Source organism: Tamandua tetradactyla, chromosome 10 (genome assembly GCF_023851605.1).
Source record: "Tamandua tetradactyla isolate mTamTet1 chromosome 10, mTamTet1.pri, whole genome shotgun sequence".
NCBI lineage: Eukaryota > Metazoa > Chordata > Mammalia > Pilosa > Myrmecophagidae > Tamandua > Tamandua tetradactyla.
In genome coordinates this window covers 95,390,379-95,411,502 of record NC_135336.1, presented here as the reverse complement: position 1 = coordinate 95,411,502, position 21,124 = coordinate 95,390,379, and the positions used below count along the sequence as shown (strand labels likewise).

The 21,124-nt window shown below is 40.1% G+C and overlaps 2 long non-coding RNA genes across 3 annotated transcripts in view; one reads left to right on the top strand and one right to left on the bottom strand.

The window, feature by feature from the left end:
- On the bottom strand, positions 1-20,678 carry LOC143648644 (uncharacterized). The gene is made up of 4 exons (XR_013158689.1): positions 20,633-20,678; positions 6,161-6,297; positions 3,130-3,201; positions 1-345 (listed from the first exon to the last, which is right to left on the bottom strand). It is a non-coding gene; the product is annotated as an uncharacterized LOC143648644 (long non-coding RNA).
- The window catches only part of LOC143648641 (uncharacterized), a 123,396-nt gene that overhangs the window by 82,629 nt on the left and 19,643 nt on the right, over positions 1-21,124 (top strand). The window lies entirely within an intron of this gene.

The following is a 21,124-nucleotide window of genomic DNA, read 5'->3' as shown; positions in this document are numbered from 1 at the left end:
TCAAAACATTTAGGAAATGTATGAATGTCCTTGTTTCTTTAAACTTATTAGACTTTGTATAAAATTTTGCTGCTAGCAAGTGACACTGACCAGGTCCAGCATCTGCGTGGCTTCTTAAGTTGCAAGAGCATTTTCTTCTCACAGGCAGTCAAACCAGCACAGGAGTTAGCAGATGATATGATTAGTGACCATGAGGGTCCTTGTGGGGGGCATCCTCCAGCAGATGACCCCTCACTTTCCCACTGCTCCTTTGTCTGTACTTATCTCATCTTCCCCAGTAAGTTCACAGTCACATTAAATACTAAGAGTTTCTTCATCTGGTCACAGTCAGCAACCTAAGGAATACTTGGATAAAAATTATACACAGTTGATGAAAAATGAACACAGCTGCCTTGTCAGGGTCATGATGAAGGATGTAATAGCCCTCCATTGCTTCCCAAGGCTAGGCAGGTCCTAGGGTGTCTTTGACCCTAAGCTTAGAATGACTCAATGCATAGGAGCCTTAATTTAATCGTTTGGGTAACACTAGCTAATGTAACAATGAAACCCTGAGTTTAAATGATTTAACACAGCCAAAGCCAAACAGGTGTTTCTGATCAGATCCACTGACCCAGGTTCCTTCCATGTTGGGGCTCGGCTATCTTCCAAGGTCACTGTGCTTGTTAGTGCCCAGCAAGTGGGAAGGATGTAGCATGGACAATGTGCAGGAGAGGCTTAGGGACTTCGCCATCTCTGCCTACACGTCACTGGCCAGCCTCAGTCACTATCATGCCCACCTATCAGCTAGTTAGAGGTTGCTAAAGGAGGTAAATACTTTTTTTAATTAGAGAAGTTACAGCTTAAAGAAAACTCATACAGAGAACACGAAATTCTCATGCACTCTCCCTATTATTAACACCAATAATTAGTGTAATACATTTGCTACAGTAGATGAAAGGACATTATTATAATTATACTATCAACTATAGTTTGTGATTTACATTGATTCATTGTTTGTGTGGTACAGCTGATGTTTGTTTTCTTCAAATGTTTATTCTAGTAATATTTATCCAACCCAAGTTTATCCTTTTAACACACTCAAATATACACATCAGTGCTGTTAATTACATTCACAATGTAGTGCTACTATCACCACCACCCATTCCCAAAATTTTCCATCACCCCGAATACAAATTCTGTATAATGTAAGTATTAGTTTCTTATTCTGTACCCCCACCCTGGCCCCTGGTAACTTATATTCTAATTTCTGACTCTGAATTTGCTTAAAGGTAGCTACATTTTTATTCCAATAAGTGCTACCAAATTCTCCTCTTTTCTAAAAATAAAGCGTCAGAGAGGGTAGTTTTACTTAACCACCAGCCTTTCCCAGGATACACTTGATTGTAAACTCTTGCAGACAAACCAGCAATGAGCTAAAATCTCAGTAGTGCAGTGACAGGCACAAGGGTTGGGTACTGGCACAAGTGCCTCACCCAGTATCCTTCAAACAGGGGCCTGTAGATGACTTCCTACACCACCCGTGCCATTAACAGGACACAGTAGCAGCTCAATGACTCTAGATGGCCCAGGAAGGGTTAAAGTTTTCAATAGCAGAAAGCTCAAGTTTGTAAACATGATCAAAGGGTCAAAGGAGCTGTGCCTGGATCTGGGAGCCACGCCAGGGCTCAGTGGCTATTCTAGAATGTGAGACTATTGGAATGACCTAAAGATCTTCAGTCTAACAACCTAACTCTCAATAATAGAGAAAGGATGAGGACACCTGGACTGGGTATGCCTTGCATGTGGGCATCCGCTCTTGACTCTCTTCCTCCAAAGGAGTAAGAGATGCCCACCCACACTCTATCCACCATCCCCTGGGTGCTTAAGGAGATGTAGCTCTAAGGGAGCCTTCCTCACCTGCTCCCCCACCATTGCCATCTAACTCAAGGAAGCAATGGCTTTCCACACATAAATGGGTCCCTGGTTTCCTCCAGGTAAGGACACTCTGTGATGAATATCTCTTCATGTTTCACAAGCCACCTGGCTCCTGTCTTTCCTCTCACAAACATTTATATATCCTGCTCTTTGTCCCTAATTTTCCAGGGAGTCATAAGAAGCTGTATTTAACTGGTAATTATTGTACTTGGCACCTCATAATGCTTTTCATTAGCCAATACACAACACCTATTTGACCAAGTCAGCCTTTGTCTCCCCATTGGGACCTGGCTCCTGGGAGGGATAGAGAAGGCAGCCGAGTGGCCGGAAGTGAGGGCCGCCATACTGTGGCGAAGCTCAGGTGCTTGGTGGCTGACTTCTTTCTTGGGTCACCTTGGCCCCAGACCCACTGCTTTTATAAAACACCATCGTTTCAAACAAAAACAGCATGGGGGCCTGCCTGGTGATACACTGTGCTCTTCAACCTGCTGTCCTGCCACGTGGAAATCATTAGTTTATTTTTAAGCTCATTTTTTTCACAGCAAGCCTGGTGGGCATATTCGAGGCTGAGGGAAAAAAGAGCAAGTTTACCTCACAAATGGAAGTAATTTGGTAAGCTTTGAGGACTGAGATATATGATGTAGTAATACACGCTGCATTTTACTGTGTAAACGGGAGAGAACAGAAAGAAGATGAAGAGAAGGGAGGAAGGAGGGTGAGAGAGGCCAAATGTTCTAGAAACTTGGATGCACTTCTCAATGTCCAAGCAACTTGTTGCAAGAACACAAATATTCACTCATATGTTGTGTGAAAAACAACGTTTGTTGTGGGCAGATCAATGACAAAAAAGAATAGCCAAGATTTGACATGGCATAGACAAAATAACCCGGTAGTTATGTTTTTACTTAGTGGCTGTATCTTTTGGTGAAAGCACGGACACAGAAAGTAATCTTTGAAAGACCCAGTGGTTTGAGATTTCACAATAATCACTTCAGCAAAATCCAGCACTCTTTCTATATCCTTATACTATTTTTCTATGTGTTCCCGATCTTTTCACCCCAGTTAATCTTTCAAATGAGAAATGATTTTGACTTGGAATTTTCAGGAGAATGTTGCTGATTGAAACCGTCATAACTAGAAAATTTGTCTCTATGCTCTGATTAGAGCAAAATGAACCAGGTACAGTTAAGAGTGGACAAAGAGCTATTGTTTTACCTTACTGCAGAACCGTTACTTTCCAGCTCTTTTGCTGTCAATTTCAGGGCTTAATGTATCCAAATCCACCTCCTTTAAAAAAGAAAAAAGAAGGAGAAAAAATAAAAACACCTCTTTTGCTGAATTTTATTTCAGAAACATACAGGTATACTAAAAGTGTATCTTTTTGTTTTGGCCATGAGTTGACTTTCTTTGTATACTTTTGTTTGCATATTTATGAAAGAAAAGATGTTTTTTGAGCTAAAAGAAATTTGACCCAAACTCCTCTTGACAGATAGTCTGTTTGGAGTACAGTTAACTTCTTGTCCATTCCAGAAAAACAACCAAATGTTCCCAGTAGCTTCTTAATGCAATTACTTGATTAGAGAAAAGCATTTTATTTCCTAACCACTACAGGAATAAGCAATATAGCTGTCAATAATTTTTCAACAGAGCTTCAGGCATAGTGGTCACCATCCAACCACATTTTCATACTCTCATGAACGCATTTCCATCAGTGCTTAAAATTTCACCTTCGTGAAGCCTGGGGAATCTTAAGGGATTTTGTTGATAGGAGAGTAACCTTTTCCTTCCTCTGTTTCCAGATCATTATTTTGTTACTGTTTGTGCAACTATTCACAGCATTTTGCCTCAACCCTCCATTTAAGTCAAATTGGGTTACATTCATCGTGCCTGCCCTTCTGGCTTCCTTGGAAGCCAGGGATATAAACCTGAGAAAGGGTGGTACCTTCTCCCTTTTCATCCTTCATGTGCTTGCCCAACTTTCCTGAGTAATTTCAACTCTACACCATAGTGTTCTCTAATGATAAAAGCAGTTGTCCCATTGATTAAATGCTTCCTATGTGCCAGCGATTTCACTTTCTTTATTTATATGATCTCATAGCATCATCTTTTCTTGAGAGTCTTTCTACACTTTAATGAAACCCAAGAACTACCAGGAGAACTTATTAGAAACACAGACTCCCAAGTATCCACTCTTCTGCGGGTATTTGGGTTCAGTAAGGGCTGGATGAGCGCCAGTGATTTGCAATTTAGCAGGCACTGATAATATCAGGATAATATGTGGGATCTTATTTGAAAAACACAGCCACAGAAAGTAAATACAACTACTATTTCCCTTTTATAGATAAAAGCTTAGGGTGTGGAAAAGATAGGAAACTTGCCCAGACTCAATCAGAAATCAAACCTAAACCTGTAGCCTGCCAAATCCAGAGTCCTATCTCCTAATCAAAGCTGCACCGCCTCTCTCCCAATTTTGAGAAGACTGTTACTGATTTTCCTTGCCCAAGTGTAATGCCCAAATAAGAGTAATTAATACTAGCTGCCATAATAAATAATTATCAAGCCTCAATATCTTAATATAACCAAGGTTTATTTTTCCCTCTCTCTTTCTCTCTCTCAAAGATAATGCTTTGGGGGCACCATATCTGGGATATCCTCCAGGCAGTGACACAGGGCCCCAACATGCTTCCACCTTGTAGCTAAGCCATCTGGAACACAAGGTCACCAAGTGGAGAGAGAGAGGGCCAGTCTGCAATGGGTTAGATCCTTTCTATCCGCACCTCATGGGCCAGAATCCAGATTGTAAGAGAGGCTGAGGAGTGGATGGGTGCACATGGATATTTCGTAAACACTAGAGCAAGAACTCTTGGCCTTGCCATTGGCTCCCGAAATTTCCCAGGTTTCATTAGCCACTGGATGGAGCCCTGTTCCCTCCCCATCTTTCTGTCTCCCACTTCTTCTGTCTTTGCTCTTTTTATGTCATGCTTCTCAAGCTCAGCTTCAGCATGACCCAGGAAGGCAACAACCACCTAGCACATCACACCTGCCACAGGTAGTAAGGTACAAAAGGAGTCCCAGAAGGGAACTCAGGTAAGTTATATTTCCCCTTCTCTTTCTCTCCCCACACCTCACAGACTGCTTTAACCCAGGCTTAAAAATATGAACTGAATATTATAAAATCCATCTCTACTCAGTGAGAGCCAAATGTATAAACCAAGTCCACTCTCTGTATGGCTTAAAATAACGCCACTTAAGTGATAGGTTTGAAGAAAGGGACTTGAATGAGCCAATGGGCAGTATCCCAAATAACACACACAAACTTGCTGTTTGGTTTAGATTTTGGTCCATACAAGCAAGCTTCAAAACTGTATAATGGTCAATACTTTGCAGAACACTCAAAATCAAATCTGAAATATCAATACCATTTGTTACAACAAATTCACTTTCTTGGTCTCTGGGCTTGTACTTATGAATTTTCTCTTGTACTTCTTCTGCTGGCCCTTCAAGAAGCCTTTCTTGATGTCCTCCATCCTAGAAGATTTAATTTCTCCTTCCTTCAGGATGTTGCCCCATTGCATTTACATCTTCATTAGATAATAGCTTATTCAGGCCCCACTTTAGTTTTCCTGGCTGTTGGAGTGAACACCATGTAATGGGTTGGCTTAACCAATAGGAATTTATTGGCTCATGATTTTGAGGCTAATAGAAGTCTAAAATCAAGGTACCAACAAGGCTACGATTTCTCCCAAAGGACCGTGGGTTGGCAACTGGAGATCCATGATCCTTAGCTTCTTTGTCACTTAGCAATGCACCTCGTAGGTTCTCCTGGCTTCTTAGTTCTATTGGCTTCCAGCTGCTGGCTGCTTCCTCTGTCTTTCTCTCTTTCTGTGGCCCTCCCTGTAAGTCCTTCAGTAATAGGGTTGAGACCCATCTTGTTTCAGCTGGGCCATACCTAATTGAAGTAACCTCATCGAAAGGTCTTATTTATAACAGTTCATGCCCATAGAAATAGATAAGTTTAAGAACATGTTTTTCTGGGATGCATAGCCCCAAACCACCACAGGCTCATACTCTAGTGAGTTGTGGGTTTGTCTCTTGTACAACCAGTAAATGTGTTTTATTCACCTTTCCTGTCCTCCATCAGTTAGAAGCAATGCATTAAGAAGCCAGAAGAAAGTAATGGCTTGTACAAGATAAAGATTTATTTCTTTATCATGTTAAGTCCAAATATAGTTAGCCCAAGGCTGACCTGGCAGTGTTCCCATGCCATCAGTGAACTAGGCTTCTTATATCTTTCTTCTCCATCATCCCTGATACTTGACTTCCATTCTTGAGGATTCATCGTAGTCCAGAATGGCTGCTGGAGTTCTAGCTGTTATGCTCATTCTGGGCAGGAAGCAGGGGAAAAGACAGAAGGACATGCACCTTTAAAGAGGCGTATTATATCTATAATGCATTTGCATCCTTAATACATCCATAAGGTATTCACATGATTGTGCCTAGTTGCAAGAAAATATGGAAATAGAGGATTTAACTAGGCATGTCATTGTCCTCAACAAAATGGGTTCTCTGTTTCTAAGGATGGAGGGGAAAATAGACAGTGAGTACCACATAGAACTTGCACAAAGCAGGCCCTTATCAAAACTTGCTGGATTGAATTAAATTCAGTTGGGCAGCATAATAACACCATAAAGCATTTTTGAACTTCCAAAAACAGACTACTTGTATGGCAGCTTTAACTATGGTTCAAGTCAGTGTTTTGTGCCTTTCAGAAGGTTTTGTAAATCAATCTATCAGTAGACTTATATTTAGTTGGGAGGACAGCGTGGATGTAGCTGAAAGATCAGGCTCTTGAGTCCAGGAAACAGGGATTAAATACCCAGCTCAATCTGGGGTGCATTGCAGAACTTCTTTGAACATTATCAAAACTACTGAGATAATACCTACCTCAGGGCTTCTTGTGGCAATGCAGTTAATGAGAAACTAATGTGGTGATAGAAGGTATGGGAAACACTTGCCTAACACTCAGCTCCTAATATGTTCAGTAAAGGGTAATGCTAATTAGAAATTAGAATTAAACCAGCCATAACTGCTTGAACATATTAAATCTCCCAAAGTTCAGTTCCTTTTTCTGTAAAATGAGGACATTATTTTTATCTTCCAGTGTGGTGTGGACTAAATGAGATGAGTAAGCAAGAGAGCTTTAGAAGTCTTAAAGCAATTGTAAACTCACAATTAATTCACTACTTCAGACACCGAGTCTGAAGGCATTATTACATATGAATGAGTAGTATTAAATGACAACGAATTACAATCTCAGCTGTACAGCACAGTGAACAGCTGATTCCATACAGTTTTAAAAGTTGTAACCCTCCTATTCCAATAGAAAGAATTAGGGTTCATTCAAAAAACACAAAAGAAGTTCTATGGGGCTTCCTGAGTTTAAGGGACAAGGGCCAATTTGGTGGATTGCCATTATTCTCTTTGTTGAATTTTCTAATGATTTAGCATGTGGCTTCAAACCATCAGAACAACCTTGGGTAGACTGTTGCAAGGTACCAGTTGAAGAAGGATCTCTACCTGGAAGGAGGTGCCCAACAGCACAACTGTGAAACATAAGTACTCTGTCACTTGCTTTCCAGAGGCTGTTGACAAATCGCTGCCAATGTTTTCTAACGAACTCTATAATGAGCTATTACAAAGCAAAGTAGCACATAGTACTGTAATCATTTATTAAATGTCAATAAAAGATTTATAAACAGAACTTTAATTATATTCCCCAGGATTCTATAGGATGTTAGTGCTTCTCCTAAATCATGCTGGAAGGAGCTCAAGGCCCAACACCTGGCTAGCAGGATGTTACTCCTAAAATGCACATGTGGTTGGATGTTCAGTGCCTCTGCATGTTTGTTTTTGCTCCAACATTTGAAGAGGCCCCAGGAGCTGAGAAGTTAATGGCCAGCATGTCCACCTCTCTTGAACAACTGCCCTGAGAAGTGGAACGAATTGAACCAGTAGAAAATTGATCATTTCATCTGTTTTAAAAGGCAAAATATGCACACACAAAAAAACACATCAGATAAAGAAGCCTATAAAAAGGAAACTAATCATGGATCATGCCTCCTCACATAAAATGAGCTGGAAAACAATCCCTGGTCTATGCTCCCAAAGCTTCATTCAGCATATCACAGCAACTCTTGAACGTGAGCCTTTCCATTCAGTCTGGGTTGGTGAGGGGATTTTGAGTTTGGACACATGTATAATTAACTGTCCTTTATTAATACCTTCAAAAATAAAAGTAAAATACTTGAAACAGTCAGTTATTGGATTGAGAGTCCTGCAGTACTCTCTGTCCCTTATTCCGCCCTGAACTGTTGGCATTATCAAGTTGAATGCTTTTCTCCTCACTCGTTGTTAAGGCCCTTGGGGGCAGTGGGGAGCATGAATTGAGTATCTGGTACCCCCATAGGCTAGGGTGGTGGCTTTCATGAATAAGATACCCAACACGACTTATGTATTAAGTGACCTGGACTCTGTCAACTGGTCCAGTTGAAACATCTTTACTGTCTTCTGAGGCTGGTTTTTCAGGGCAGAGATGCTAATGAAGGGGCACAATTGGGGGTGGCTGACGTGGAGAAGAGTGAGGTGGGGCCAGGGAATGCTTCCCCTCCCAGAAGATGCCCTTCAATTCAGAGAGAGAATTTCAGTCTTAGAGTCCAATACCATTTAAGCCCTGTCCAGAAATTCTTACAATGAAAGGCCAAATCAGGAATGCTTTCAAGATAGAAAAGAAGGCCATTTGCTGGAGAAGCAGCACATAACCATACCATAGCAAAAAATTCATCAATAACTTACATAACAAGCACTGTACTGAGACCTTTACATGAAGTACCTCACTTTATCCTTCTGTCGTGTTATTCTCCCCATTTCACAGATGAAGGAAATGAGGCAAAACAAGATAAACTCACCCTCAGTCATGCAGCTCGCAAGTGAGGATCTAGGAGAGGCAGATGGACCATGGAATAAAATAAAAAGCCCTCAATTCAAATTTAATTCTAGGAAGTGAACACCTAGATTCCCAGATAAAAGGAGACTGAGGTTTCTAAATTTTACTATATTAACTCAATTTGAGGTTTTTTGAAAATTTAAATATATTTAGAACAATCTATATTTTTAGCTACTCACAAATAATCAGATAATCTTTGTGCTGCATTTCAAAATATATTTCCAGCAGGATTAATACTTTCAAGTCTCTTTCCTAAGAATTTCTTATCAGAACAGAACCATAGTCAGTATCAGAATCATCAATAAACAGTGGTATCTATTGTTAGGATGCCATTCATTCAATGAATATTCATTTTGCATCCACCATATGTCATACACTATGGATAAAAGAGTAAAGAAGAAAAATGTGGCCCCTCCTTTTCTTAGGTATATATTTTAGTGCAGGAAACAGACTTTTTAAAATTTAAAAGAAAGAAGTAACAGGAGGGAGGGAGGGAGGGAGGAATGAAAGAAGGAAGGAAGGAAGGAAGGAAGGAAGGAAGGAAGGAAGGAAGGAAGGAGCTAAAAAAAAAAGGGGAGGTGAAAAATGGTGGCTAGTGCTAAAAGAAATAAGCAAGGTGGTATAAGAAGGGATCCACTTTAAAATAGAGCTTTAAAAAATCCATTCTTTCATTGAAATTAAGTCCTGAAGAATGAGGAGTTAGCTATTCAAAAAGCCAGGGAAAGAACATTCTAAGTAGTTAAGTGCAAAAGTCCTGAAGCACAAAAGAGCTCAGTCTATTCAAGGGACTGACACAGGTCCATTGTGACTGGAGGGTTGTGTGCAACTGGGGAGTGTCAGGAAAAGAGATGGGAGAGATTGGCAGAGCCTAGATCATGCAGGGCTTTGAAAGTCCCAAAGAGTCTGGAATTTTTCTCTAAGTGCAATGCAAAGCTTCTAGGGATATAAAGACAGGACATGATATGGACTGATTAACATTTTAAGAAATCGTTCTGGCAGCTTTGTGGGGAAATGGATGGAGTGAAGCAAGCATGGAAATAAGAAGAATCTGTGAAGGATTTGAGGGTAGGCGAGATGGAGATAATGGTGGGACTAGGACAGTGGTGGTGATACTAGAATGAATTACAAGACTTGCTGATGGTCAAGGAAAAGAAACATCACGAACAATGCCTCAGTTATTGACCTGGATGGTGCCATTTACTGGGATCAGGAGGACATGGGGGAAAAGCAGATGTGAATAGAGAAAATCCCCTGTGGACAAAATGAGCCTGAGAAGTCACTGAGGTTTTACAAATGGATACATATAGTAGACTGTTGGTTTTATGAATCTGGAGCCCAGAGAAAAGATCTAGGTGACCCAAGATCATGGGCATTGGAATAGTCTTCAGTAAAAGTCATGTCTCCTTGCTTTTAACACTCTCCTCTTCAGTCTAATCTAGGGTTTATTGGAGCCAGCTTCCTTTCTGGTCTTAGGCTGGGTTCCCAAAAATCAAACACTGGGAGAAAGTTTGGCTTGCAGGAAGTTTATTAGGAAGTTCCCTCAGCATCAATACCTGTAGAGAGTAAAGAAAACAGGATTGTGCAGAGAACGGAATTGAACTGAGTTGCAGTCATAACAAAGCCCCCAGCCAGTCCAGCCAGGAGCTCAGGAGATGGGATGACTTTTCACACATCCCATGTAGAGGGAAGTGGACAATGCCTTAACAATTCCAAACTCTCATTGACATTGGATGAGGGATGGCCTAGAGATTGGGGAATGACTTGGCTGAACATCTTCTTTAGGCAAGGGCAAACCCAAGCAAGGGGCTCAGCTGGGAGTCATCAGCTAGCACACGGGCAACAGCTGGTGGAATGAGTGCTTCAGTTCTAAAGGGGGTCTGGGAAGAGCACCACATGAACTGAGCCATCAGGGAAAGGCCATTGATGATAAAAAGGATATAGCCTTTCTCAAGACAATTTGGGTACCTAAATTTCTTTTATAACTTCTTAATCAGTAACATGATCATCAGCCCCCCTACTAAACTCTACTTGCAATACCCTCATTTATTTCTGCCCCTGCACCCTTGTTCCAGGATTCCATCTGAGATTAATTTTTAACATTTATTTGCAAAGAGTTTTTAAATAATAATGGGAGGATAGCTCTATAATCCTCATATATTGATACATAAAGAACAAACTGTCTTCTATAATCTACCCACCTTGTTATTATTATCTCTGGGGAAATTTTTGTATTATTAGTGTAATTTAGTACCTATAAATATAATGTGAGATAGTATATTAATCTTCTATTACTGCATAAGAAATTACCACAAACTTAGGGTCTTGCACAATGCTCATTTATTAACTCACAGTTCCATAGGTCAGAAGTCTAGGTAGGCTTGGCTAATTTGTCTGCTCAGTGTCTCAAAACACTGAATTCAAGTTGTTGGATGGACTGGGCTCTTATCTGGAAGCTCTGGGAACAAATCTGCTTCCAAGCTCATTCAGGTTGTTGGCAGGCTCCAGGTCCTTGCAGCTGCAGTTCTGAGGTCTGGGCCTCTGTGCTGACGGCTGGCTGGGAACTCCCAGCTCCCAAAGGTTTCCCACATTTCTTGGCTAGTGACCTCCTCCATCTTCAGAGCCATTCATGGAAGGTGAAATCCTCTTCTTGCTTAGAATCTCTTACTTCCTTTTCTGCTTTCAGCTGGAGAAAACTCTCTGCTTTTAAAGGACTCCCATGATTAGATTAGGCCCATTCAGATAATCCACCATTTATCAACTCAAAGTCAACTGATTAGTAACCCCAATTGCATCTGAAAACTCCTTTGCCACATAAAATAACGTAATCACTAATGTGATATCTGACCATATTCACAGTCCTGGGGATGGGAAATCTTGGGGAGACCATCTTAGCAGTCTGTCTATCACAGATGTGCTATAAATGCAACTAAATAATAATATAATTATATGCATAATTAATTATTACTTAAAATCATACTTATATGAGTTTGAATTTTTTGCTTGTAGGCTATTCTTGTTGATTACATTTTGGGTGGATGGGAAAATTGCTCTTTAATATTTCTTCAATGTAGTTTATTTCCCCAAATTTTCTATCTATCTGTTATTTATAATTTAAAAACAAAATGAGTTATGAATACTAACCATTATGTATAGTCATGTAGCTCTAAAACCTTGAGCAAGTCACTTGACTCTATGTCCATTTCCTACTTTCGTAAACCGAAAGACTTAGAGCAGAAAATAATGTTTATTTAGCCTTTGGCAGTTTATAAGGAACTGTTACAATCATGTAACATTATCTCAATTTTTTAAAAGGCCTCTAAGGCCCCTTGGTGTTTTAAAACTCTATATTCCTATTATTCCAGTTGAATGTGAGTCGGTAATTCTAAGTGCAAGATAACAGCATCAACTCACATTGTGTTAGTCTGTTCAAATGGCCTGGAGAAATAATAAGCTCCTTGAAGTAGAGCCTTTTTTATCATTCGTCTCTTCTCCTCCAGAGTCCACCTCTGTGCTTTCCAGAAAGGCTAAGACCAATGAACATTTGTTACTGGTTTTTGGCTGAACAAATGAACACACCCAAAGATTAATGACAAGAGGAAGATTCCTCTTCTGCATAGGAATATGGCTGACAGAAATTTCAGAATTTTTATTTTTATTATTATTTTTTTATTATGAGCTTTACTGATCCTTTTTGATTGGTGTGGTTGTTGCGTCCATTGCAGTTGTCCCCAGGGCTGAGATGACTTCATGGTTTTGCTCACTACTGACAAGCATGCAAAGGGGAGGGGAGGCCAAATGGGTGAGCAAAGTTCTCTGTCCTTATTCCATGATTAGGTTACATCTTCTAAATGTCATCTGAACTCTTCCCTATCCAAAGCATTCAACCTAGCCGCACTGGGATGTGCGTCCACTGAAGACGAAAAGTTGTATGGAAAAATATGATTTGCTTTAAAGAAATTCACCTCACAGATAGTTCAGCTGCTGGGAGCATCTATTCAGTAAGACAGAGGTTACTGTTTTTATATCTTGCCAGCAGCAAAACTCTTCCCCAGCATTTGCAAAAGTGGGCTTACAAGATATTAAAACTAATTGGTATGATTGATATTGGGTGTTTAGCAAAAAGACTCTGGTGTGCCATCTAAGTCATTCTTCCATTTTTACATCAAATTTAACTGGAGCATCACAGACACATTGTCTTAGTTTTCTAGGCTGCTAAAACAAATACCACAGACTGGATGACTTAAATAACACAGTTTTGGAACCTAGAAACCCAAAATCAAGGTATCAGCAGGATCAAGCATTCTGGCATTTGCTTTTGGGCTTTGAGAACCTGGGAAAGGAATGAGGTGGTGTCGTGGATGTGGTGATTAGCAATTCCCTAATTTTGTAATGGTTGATTGATGAGGAGGGTCCTGCTTATGCGGCTGGATTGATACAGAGCAGGCTCCATCACCCCAAGCCTGAGTCTTGAGCAATTTGAGCAAAGTCTGTGGGACCTCCTTGAAGAAGTTCTCCTCTAGGAGCCCAGCCCCATCTGGAAGGGAGTCTTTTAAATCTATTTGTGGCAGGAAACCTTGAGGGGATAAGTCTAGGTGAATGAAATGATACCCTCTCCATTGAGGTGGGCATAGATGAATAGATTCTCTTCCCTAGGTGTCTTGCCTAACCCATGAGGTAAAATTAGGTCCACATCAGAAGTCTTTGTAGCTATTATTGAAAAAGATTTGTTGTGGTGGTTTTGCTAATAATCCCTTTTTAATTAATTTTAAGATATAACCATTCTGAATCTATAGTTGAAATACCAACCTTCATTTCAAACGTGAAACAAACAAAATTTATTTTAAATGTATATCTGGATGGCAGTGGGGATGATGGGGCTAATGGCAAGAAGGAAGAGAAAACAAATGGGAAAATTCACATGAAGAGATTTAATTGGGTGTTGGAGTCAAGGGCTTTGATGTTAGCCAAAAGGTAAAATGTCCATATGAGAACGAGCCCTAAGGTTGGTATTACGTCCTTCCATGTGCCATGGTATGACAAGTATTTTCCAAACATAGGAAAAGTATGAGATTTCAAGCGAAAACCTTTATGAAGGCCTCAGAGGTTACCCTTCTGGGAAGGGCCTGAACTTAAAAGTGAGCTTATGTATGGTACAATTTTGAAGTCCCTTCCAATGATGGGCAGGCTTCTGAAAGGAGTTTAGGGAGAAAAAAAATAAGGAATTTTGTGGAAAAACTAACGTAAGTTTGTATCATTTACCTCAATGTATAGGTCTTCTATGAGAAGATTTGATGCAGCCAGAGAAATAGCTATGTATTCCTGTCCCACAGAGAAGTCTTTTTATAAATTCAGAGGGGAAGAATATTTGGCCAAATAATTAATTTTACGACATCAACTGTTTTATAATGTTCAGGACCTCCACTTTCAGGAAATAAATGAAGTTTGAGAATAATTTCTCATTTTTATATTAAAAAGTTTGAGATAATTCAGTCATTTGTGTGAAAACATGTGTGAGGGTCCACTCCATGTCTGGATCTGCCCTGCCTGAATCCCATCTGCCCCAGACTGAACATCACCATCCAACTCGGACCCAGGGAGCACTTATATTTGTACACACTCAGCTGCAGAGTTATACCCTTTGAGTAACAACCCTCTGTTCCTGTGGCTAATTTGATGTGCTAACCACATGTTGCTGTATCAGTATGAGATCCCCTACAGTCTTTTTATCAGTAGAGCATTAATCAAGGCAAACTATGGAAAAATGCAAAGCCTTATTCTAAAATTTTCCAAACAGCCCCAAAAGGGAAGTCTTCATGGAAAGACTGACAAAAGGGTCAGGCCTTGAAGGGTGACGAGAGCAGATGTATGCAGGAGATGTTCCAAATAGCTGGAAAGGCACGGACAAAGGGCAGAAAAAGGAAAAGGGAATGTGATGTGTGATTTGGAACTATTAGAAAGTCAATTGGGTTGGAAGGGCCATGGTTGTATGTTTGAGGAAGAGGATGAGAAAAGGCTAAAAACATGAGGCCTGACTATGATACAATGAGGCATGTTTGAGCAGAGAAATCTAACTTTTTTAGGAAGATTATCCTAGAGATTTTGTGAAGTATGACTTGGCGGGTGGGAACAGACAGGAGTTAGGGAGACCATTTCCTGATGTGAATTTATGAGGGGCTGCCTTTGGCAGAACAAATTGAAAGGTGGGGACAGCTGCTAGATATGCTGGAGATGGGATGGGCGGAATTGGGCAACCAATGGAGAAGGACAATCTACTTTTATGATTACATAGATAGCTAAGAGAATAAGATGCCACATCTGAAAACATAAAACCAGGAAGAAAAGGTTACTGGGGAAAGAGGACCAGTGTGTTTGCTCTAGAATAACTCGAGTCCCAAAATGCACTGAGGTGAGATGTCCAGATAACAAAGGAGATATAAACCTGAAATCAAAGGGGGCAGCCAGGTCTGGAGGAAGGTTTGGAGGGCTACAACCTCAGACAATAGTTGAAGCCCAGGAAACACCCAGCTTCTGCAAGAAAGGGTGTACACAGAGAGCAAAGAAAGCCCTAGAGAACAGTTCCATTGAGGACCCAGGAGCAAAGAACGTGGAAGGAATTGTCAGAAGAGAGCTGAAGAAAAGGTTCAGTTGCTTCAGCATCAAGGATATACCAAGGGGAGAGAACATTCTAAGGAGTGTGTGGTCAAGTGTATTGCAGGAAAGTATTGAAGGAAGAATTGAATCAGCAACTGTTGACGCCGGTGACATTTAAGAAAGCCATTTCAGAAGAGCAGTGGGAGTAAGAGGCAGTTTTCTGGGGCTGGGGAGCAGGAGATAACAAGAATGTGGAGGGAAGAAGTGAGGGCATCCTTGTGGGGGTAGAGTGAGGCAGAATGTACTCTCAAAGGAAGTAGGTCAAAAGTCAAGGGAAGATGGGTGTGATACAGCTTCAAAGATGACTGGGCATGTTTGTAAGCACAGAAAAAATGGACCCATGTAGATCTGTGAGATTGTGGAACTGTAGTATTCTTAAGAAAGAAAAGCTTTAAGATGCTTTTTATGCATTTCATGTAATTATATTGGCATTATTCCACATAAAAATATAATGTATAGATTATAGCTAATATCCTTTAATGATCAATAAGCGTTGATGACACTTAGCAGATAATCAGCAACTGTTTTCTGACAAACTGTATGCCTTGATAATATCTTTATTGGCATGGCTTTTCTCAATAAACTGACTTATTTAATGTTCTCATTATAAACATTGGAGTATCAAAAAAAGTAATTTTAAAAAGCAGAATTAGGAACAAAAGGTTAACCTCAAATACAACCCATAACTTGCCAAACGCGAAAAACCATACTTTGATGTTCTAATATCTCCAAAAAAGTCAGAAGCCATCTGTTAAATACACAATTCATTTGAGAATATAAATACCAGCATTGAAACTATCTATTACATTGCAAATTACTGCTAGCTATTAGCTGATTAATGAGCACTTGCCAAATAATATATTATAGTTATAGATTTATCAACCTCACATACTGACATTTGCCAAGCCATTACATTAAACTAATAATTTCTCTCCATTCCTAAAATATAGATTTAGTTACTGAGATTATTGAAATTAAAATAATTCCCTTCACATATGGCCACAACGTGATTTCCTAGAACAGAGTGGTGATTGTGATGGATATAATGTTCTCTATTGACATTAATGCAGACTTAATTCTCCCCTTCTCATTGCTGTATGTGCCTTCTGACCTAAGAGGACATAGAAGTCACTCTTCCCCCCTGTATGTCATCTATTTAAACTATGAGAGCCACATTTGCCAAATGGCGTTCATGTTAGAAGAAGCACTCTTATCAGACTAAACACCCAAAACAATACAATATTTAACCGGGTACTTCATGGGCTGGTATACTTGAACATGAACCAGTGGAGGAGGACACTCTTCCTGCCTAATTCTAAGAACTGCTAAGGAAAAGGAGAAGTCTTACATGACCCGAGGCCACCCAATTTTTCCCTGATTACTATGTTATTCAGGCAACTCTTGCCCACTGAAAAAGTGTAGGAACCTCAAAGAATAAGAAAATTGCTGGGGATTGTATTAGCCATATGAGATGGTTTCCTAAATCTCCTTTCCTTCTTCCTACTTTATAAAGAAAAAAAAAGTAAATGTTTGGGAAAGAGGAATGGCAGTCTATGAGCAAATGCTAGATTAGGCAGCTCTCATAACATCCACCGCTGCATCCCTGTGATGTGACTATAAAGTGGACTATTTGGCACAGTCTATCTGTATACAATGGATTTGGGAGGGTTAGAGGTTTTCTCTCTATCATTTTACCAGCCTGAGGCATCCATGTGTAGGTATACCAGTGTGTGATTTTTACTTGAGTGCATTAGAACAACACAAATAATCTGTTAAATCACCTAGTCTAATACTGAATCAACACTGGGACCTGGTTCCAAATTCTATCCCAATGACCACATTGGCTTTCTATGATAATTTCTTTCTTTCACATTAAGTAAAATGGGTTTTTAGAAGTTGGTGCCCTTATCTTTCTTTGGGGTAACAACTGGAAAACTACCAATTCATGCATTGTGCTTTGCCAAAAAGATACTAGACACTTTTTGTGATTTAAGAATTCACACATAAGGTATTGTGTGCTGAAATCAGCCAAAGGTCCATTATATGGTTCTTATTTGAGCCTGGATGGAGTACATCTGGTAAATGCAGCAGAGAAGTCAAGGAGGAAAATGTTCCTCAAAACAGATTCTTTTCTGTTTTTAGCTCATGGGCAGTTCTTTGTAATTTTCCACCCAGTGTGAAAAACACGGTCATAAAATCAAGAAGAGTAGAATAGTCAGAGTGAAATTAGCTTATTTGTACTCAAACATTTGTGGTTGTTTTCTTCAGAAACTGACTTCAGTGACATGATTGATTGCTCCCTATGGACCTTTCCCATTTATGCTTTCCATATAGCCCAATTACTTGGAGATGTACAACATGCCAATGCAAGCAGAAGAAAGTCTGTTCAAAGCTGACAAGGCTGACATGCAGCTCTATCCCAAGGCAGGGAATCAGTCTAGTTCTACAAAGGTTAGGGCTCACACTTGATGTGGGTATCTGGTTGGGGGAGAGGAGCTGAGAAGCTTCCCTCAATCTGACCCAAGATTAGAAGCCTACTTGATGCCTCACTATTTTATTTCAGCAACACAGAGTTGTGCCGTCACTGAATGGAGCCTCCAGGCTCCAAAACCAATGTGATTTGTAGCTGTATAAAAGCAGACTTAAGTGTGTACAGAACACAAACACAGAAGAGTGTCTGGTGTCATCTAACCACTGGAAAGAGTCCATTAACCCTGCTAATTGTCCTCACCATACTGCCTTAAAAATCTCTGCTGGTACTCTCATGTGGGTGTCCAAGATTGCTTGGATTCAATCTGTGTCTGATCCTGATATTTAATCCCATCTGTATTCATCAGACTAATGCAAACATCAATTAAGCACAATTAAGACTCAGCAATAATGGACACTGGTACCTGAACTTGAAGTGGAGTGAAGGAAGGAGTGCACTCTATGGGCAATTGGTGGGTGTATTCAAGTGACTATGAAGCCTATGCACTGTGCTTATGAAGTAAAAATATTTGCACAATTACATTTGTATATAGTGAATTTCAGAAGGTCAGATGTTTTTTCTCCCCAGTTTTATATGACCCAGTCATTAACAGGTGAATGAATATGTAACTTATGTTTGAATGTACTAGAGCAAGTCCAAATATACAACCTGAGACCCTCCTTTGAAGGATGGGAAAACAGTAATATAAATAAGCTGTGTAAGATCACCTGATCTGATAATTGAACCAACCCTGTGCCCTGATTCCACATTCCATCCCTATGACCATGTTGTACACCCCAGCAAATGTAGCTTCAGGCATGATTTCTAAACATCTCACTAACATAATGCCTCTGGCGTCTGAATATCACCAATTCAACTCTGGATTAAATTGATGAGGGAGATGGGAGTGCTGCTCAAAAAGTTGGAAGGTATTTTTTTTTCACTGTTTTCTAATTTTCCTTGAGGAATCAGATCATATTTTGCATGGTTCAGAATGCCCTCCAAAAGAAAACCAACAGTTTAAGGAATTTTCTGCATTGCCAGGATGAAGTAAGCTTGCAAGCTTTAACTTGCTGCATATGCGTCTCATTAAATAAGCTCTGAACTTCAGGAAAAAAAAAAGTAAAGAAATAAAGGGAAAGGGAAGAAGGAAAAAAGAAAGAGAAATCATCTATAGCTAATCATCACAATAAAACTATTATTAGCCGTTTATACCATTAAGAAATTAGACTCCACACATCAATCTTTCAATTATCTGGCTTTAGTAAAATGACCTTCAAAAAGAATGGGGTGAATAGAGCTAAAACATTCTCGGCAGAGTATGGAGGCTGACATTTAAAAGAGTTCTTCAGTAAAAGTCTTAACATGTCATACATGAAAAGGCAAGAGTTTTGAAAGACAGACTAGTAGATTAAGATTCACAAAACATCGCATGTTTCTTTAGACTGATGTTTGGGTAGGTCTTTGTGTCTCATATTCAGACATTTCTGTGTAGGGATGGCAGGTCCTTTCCACAAGATATGTTAAACTGAGCACAAATCTCTACCCATATGGAAAAGTAGATCCTATTCTTATAGAATGGCAAATGGATTTTATCTGGGAGGAGCCCCCAGTAGTACCTTCAGGAAGCAACAAAGAGTCTAAAATTCCCAGGTTAAAGGAGGAAAGAAACTTAGTCATGTAGGTAGGCATCTTAGAGTACGGTCAGCAGCAGCAGAAAACACTGTCTCCTCCTTCACACCACAGGCCCCTTCTACAGTCAGCCTCAGCTTTCATCTAGCCATGTTCATTTTTATCTTATTCCTCTTATTCTAAAAAATATTGAGGGGGTGATTAGGACTTGGTAGAAAAACCATGCATTGCAGAGGAACTGCATTGAAAGTAGATGGTCAATGGTAGAAGAATCCACAGCTCCTATTCACAAAGATAACTGTCCACCTCCTGTATTTTAAAGATGTGGAAAATGAGGCCCTAAGAGGAAATTTCCAAGGTCTCACTCCTAGCTGGTAGCAGAGCCAGGAGGAGAAATTTGGTCTCATCTTCTAACTCGGGGATCTTTCTCACCATACAGATTTAGATTAATGTCTCATGAGAAGACCTGCCTCCCCAGAGGTAGAACAGTCTATCCTTGAGCTATTTGTCACTCTTGCCTGGAACTCCCTGGAACCACAGAGACTAAAGGGAGCCAAGACTGGCTCCTGGACAGTAGAATGGATGTAGCCATTGTTATATTTTTTAGTTAGGGTTTGACTTTGATCAGACAATCAAGGCTAGAGAGAAGGGCAGAGTAACCCTTTGCGCAGAGCTTGATGATACAGGGGCCGGAGATTGGACCACTGTTATGGGTTGAATTTTATCCCCCCCAAAAGATATATGCAAGTTCTAACCCCCAGTGCCATGGTTGTGACCCTATTTGAATCTTTGAAGATGTGATTGGTTAAAATGAGGCCAAACTGGATTAGGGCAGACCCGAATCCAATGGGACACAACTTAGAAGAAGAAATTCTGCCCCAAGATGACAACATCAGCTCATCTTTGAGTTTCCAGTCTGCTGGTCTCCCCTACAGATTTTGGACTCAAGACTAAAGCCTTACCTCTTACCAGAATTTCCAGCCTGCCAGCCTTCCCTTTGGATTTCAGATTTCCCTATGGATTTAGAACCTTGAGACAATACATTTCTGTTGTTTTAAGTCATCCAGTTCTGTGGTTATTTTGTTAGAGCAGTCCTAGGAAATTAGAACAATCATTCTACATTCTTGACATCTTCAGTACAGTGGTAGCCACAAGCCTTCCATGGCATGACAGAATCAGACATTTCCTGTTCTCTGTACTGATGTTTAAATAGTGCTGGTCATTCCTCCCAATAAGAAGGCTGGGTTTATTTGACTTCAAGTTGAAGAGGTTAAATATGCTATGGAGGAGCCAGAAGCACAAACCAAAGGTTTCCAAGACACAGTGGATGAAATACCTACTAATTAAAACTCTTTAAAGCACCAGAAAGTTCCTACACTTCTTTATGAAAGTTCTAGGTAAAGCATCATCGTTCATTCAAAAAGCAGAACACTTCAAGGCTAAATGGGTGACTA